Here is a 4,442-nt window from a genome sequence, read left to right as displayed (position 1 = left end):
CTGCTTTTAGATGTATGATGTATCTCATTTGCCTGCCACTTAGTCTTGTTGATGAGTTGTGTTTCTGTTTTGTGAAGAAATTTGAATGAGCTGGAGCACTAATGGCAATGCCCAATGTGGTGATATTCCAACATTGCAGCTGGAAGGTGGGGCGGGGAGGGGGATGGGTTTCACAAGAACTGTTACAGAGGGAAATGGAGAGACAGGTGATGTATGTGGCAGCACCGAGACAGTGAGGAGAATGAAATGCAGCCTGAAGGGGAATCTGGCTGCATTCTCCCAGGCACGGGCTGAATGGAAGAGGACAGAAAGGATTCACTCAGAGGAAGAGTAGATGAGACTGGACTGATTATGAAACAGGCAATCATCATTGGCAAGTCACTGATAGGAGGGTGAATCAATCGGGCTCACTTTAAGACTGTTTACAGTTACCATATAGTTCCTGGGAGATGTGTAGATCAGGCCAGGCTCATACAGAAACGCTTCCCGGAGTAATTAACATGTAGACCCCACTGGGAAAGAGTGAGGGGTTGGCCGTCCTGCTACCACTGATGCACTGAAAGCTTGGGGCATAACTGGGACGATGGGGCTGCTGCTGCCGAGGCACAGTCGGAAAGGACCACTGTCTGAGGTTTTCCTGCTGAAGGTAAATGGGGGTCCATTCAGTCCTCGGACCCTCCCCGTGTCTCACATGTATGTAAATAGTTTTGTTGTATGTCTAAGAGAGGTCTTTGGTTTGTTGGGTGGAGCCAAAGTCCAATGCTTTATTTGTTTATTTGATATGCAGCTGGACAGAAGGCAACTGCAGTTGTGACATTGTACATATACAAAGAGATTTCTTGTGAAAAAGGTGTATTTTTCAAATCAGAAATGTGACTGGGAGGAGTGTGGATGAGCCCAGGCTCACTGTGGGTCTGGTTATGGTCACCATATTGTCAGTAAGATGTGTGTATATGAGGCATGGCTGGCTGTGAGACTGTGAAAAATCACTAATTAATAGGAGTTTGTTTCTTCAATTATTTGTTGGATGTGTGTGTCACTGACTGGTGACTTCAGCCTTATCTTTTGCACTGATGTGCTGGGCTCTTCCATCATTGAGGATGGGGATATGTGTGGAGTCTTCACGTCCAATCAGTTGTTTAATTGTGCACCACAGTAAATGACGAGATGTGGCAGGACTGCAGAGCTCAGATTTGATCCATTGACGGTGGGATCACTTTGCTGTATCTATCACTTGCTGGCTATGCTGTTTGGCGGCTTCACCAGGTTTTTTTATTTATTCATTCACAGGACAAGGGCATCATAGAATAGAATCAGAGGATCCCTACAGTGTTTTGGTATTTCCAGGGGGTCCCGGGAGGGGTGGTGTGTCGGTATTTCCAGGGGGTCTCAGGGAGTGTGTCAAGATTTACAGTGGGTCGCAGGGAGTTTGCCTGTACAGGGGTCTGGGGCTGTGTGTCAGGATTTGGAGGAGCTCCTGGGGAATGTGTCAGTGTTTAGAGGGGACCCTGGGAAATGTGTCATTATATACAGGGAGTCCCAGGGAGTTTCTCAGTACTGAAAGCGGGGACAAGGAATGTGTCAATATTTGCAGCTGGTCTCGGGGAATATATCAGTATGTACAAAGGGTCCTGGGGAGTGTGGCAGTTTTTTTAGGGGTTCTCTGGGACGGTGCCAGTATTTAAAGGGTGTCTCGGGAATGTGTCAGTATTTAGAGGGCTTCCCGAGGAGTGTGACAGAATTTACAGGGGTCCTGGTGATTGCATCAGTATTTGCAGGGTGTCCCAGGGAGAGTATCGGTAGTTACAGGGGGTGGAGTGTGTCAGTGTTTACGGGAGTTCCGGGCTGTGTATCGGTATTTCCAGGGGGAATGGGGAATGTGTAATTATTTCCAGGGGGTCCTGGGAGTTTATCAGTGTTCACGGGGGTTGCGTGGAATGTGTCAGTGTTTAGGTGAAGTCCCAGGGAATGTGTTCGTGTTTAGAGGGGTCCCTGGGAAATGTGTCCGTATTTACATGCAGCCCCAGGGAGTTTCTCAGTATTTACAGCGGATTCCAGGGAATGTGACAGTAGTTACAGTGTGTCGTGAGGTGTGTGTCGGTATTTACGGGATATCCCAGTATTTGTGGTTAGTTGCGTAGAGTGTGTCTATACGTACAAAGGTCCGGGTATGTGTGTCAGTAAACAGAGGAGGCCGAGGGAATTTTTCAGTGTATAAAGCGGGCCCTGGGAAATGTGTCAGCGTTTACAGAGGGTCCCTGGGAGTGTGGTGGCATTTTCAGGGATTCTCAGGTACTATGTCAGTATTTACAGGGAGTCCTGCGGAGCGTGTCAGAATTTCTAGGGGCTCGGTGCATACTGACACACTCCCCTGGAATCCCTGTAAACACTGGCACACTCCCTGGGACCACCTTGAAATACTGTAGCTCTCCCCAACACCCGCTGAAAAAACAAAGTCCACAGGCCCCCCTGGAACGACTGACGCTCTCCCCAAGTCTCCCTGTCAATCTTGACACAATCCCTGAGACGCCCTGTGAATACTGACCCTCCATGGGACCGCCTGTAACTACTGACACACTCCCGGGAGCACCTGTAAATAATTTCAAATTCCCCGGAACACCCTGTAAATACTGACACTCTCACCAAGAGCCCCTGTCAATACTGACACAGTCCCTGAACCCCTGTAGGTCGCGGGAATTTTTCAGTATTTAAAGGGGGCCCCGGGAAATGCGTCAGTCTTTGCAGAGGGTCCCAGGGACTGTCACTATTTTCAGGATTTGCTGGGACTGTGTCAATATTTACAGGGGGTCCCACGGAGTGTGTCAGTTTTACAGGTGATTTCAGGGGCTTTGTCAGTATTTCCAGGGGGTCACACAGATGTGGCAATATTCACAGTGTGTCCCCGGGGACTCTGTTGGTCTTGACAGGGGATTGCCAGGTCGTGTGTCAATATTTACAGGGTGTCACAGGTTGTGTGTGTGTGTCAATATTTACAGGGTGCCCCTGTGTGTGTGTGTGTGTGTGTGTGTGTGTGTGTGTGTGTGTGTGGGTATTTACAAAGAGTCCCTGGGGCGTGTGTCAGTGTTCATTGTGAGTCCAGGAGAGACTGTGAGTATTGAAAGGACGTCCAGGGAGACTGTCAGTCTTTACAGGGGGTCGTCAGGAGTTTGTCAGAGGGTGAACGCTGAGGCAGTGCATCATTATGCAGCTGTCAGAATTCAGATAGTGACCCTTGATGAGAGGGTCAGTACTGAGGTATTGCAGCTCTGTGAGCAGGTCAGTTCTTAACCAGTGTCTCGTTGTCAAGTGGTCCGTGCTGAGGCAGTGACAGTATCAGTACTGAGATATTGAAGCGCTGTCTGAGCATCAGGGGTTAGGGAGTGCCTCATTGTCACAGGGTCAAAAATGTGGGAGTGCGTTATTGTCAAAGGGTCAGTGCTGAGGGAGTGCTGCCATTTAAGGGGGACAGAATTAAGGAAGTTGTTCACATTTCAAGGGCCAGTACTGAAATAGTTTTGCACTGGGAGGTCAGTGTGGAGGGAGGGCCTCAGAAGCAGTGGGTCAGTATGACGGTTTCCCTTATTGTCAGGGGGGCAGTTCTGAGGCACTGACCCGTTGTCAGAGGGTCAGTACTGAGGTATTGAAACACTGTCAGAGCATAAGGGCTGAGGTGTTACAGGTCTATGAGAGGTCAGTACTACGGGAGTGCCTCATTATCAGAGGTCCAGTCCTGAGGGAGTGCACAATCGTCAGACTGTCAGTACTGAGGGAATGCCTGATTGTTCAAAGGGTCAGTACACAAGGAATGTCTCAATGTAATGTCTGATTAGAGATGCAGTGCTGAAGGAGTGCCTCATTCTCAGTGTCAGTTCTGAGGCAGGGTCACATTGCTGGAGGGTTGTTCTGACTTAGTGCATTAGTAACAGAGGGTCAATACTGAGGCAGTATCTCATTTTAGGGGCTGAGAATTGATGGGTGCTACATAATTAGGAGGTTAGCCGCGAGGTATTGTAGCTCAGGTGCGGTCATAAGTGAGGGGGGAGTGCAACATTGTCAGGGGTCAATTCTGAGGTGTCAGAAAAAGTCCTCCCAGAAGCATCAGCAGGACTTGACAAAATCTGTACAAGTGAAGCAATGCCTGGCCCGTTAAATAAGAGCAGGTTTGTTGGAGCCGATATAAACGATAGACCTCAGTGTAATGGAGGAAGCATTGAGGGAGTCCTGTACTGATAATACAAGATAATAATTCATACATAATTGCAGCATTGTCAGAGGATCAGAACAGCCAGAGTGCATTATTATGAGAGACTGAACACAGAGGAGGAGCTTCATTGGAACGGGTTCAGAATTAATGGTGAGCAACCCATTCAGAAGGTCAGTACGGAAGTATTGCATTTCTATTGGAGGCTCAATACTGAAAAATTACCTCTGTGAGAAGTTAG

The sequence above is a fragment of the Stegostoma tigrinum genome, unplaced genomic scaffold (assembly GCF_030684315.1).
Source record: "Stegostoma tigrinum isolate sSteTig4 unplaced genomic scaffold, sSteTig4.hap1 scaffold_557, whole genome shotgun sequence".
Classification (NCBI taxonomy): domain Eukaryota; kingdom Metazoa; phylum Chordata; class Chondrichthyes; order Orectolobiformes; family Stegostomatidae; genus Stegostoma; species Stegostoma tigrinum.
The sequence above is the reverse complement of the archived record's forward strand: the minus strand, read 5'-3'. Positions refer to the sequence as shown.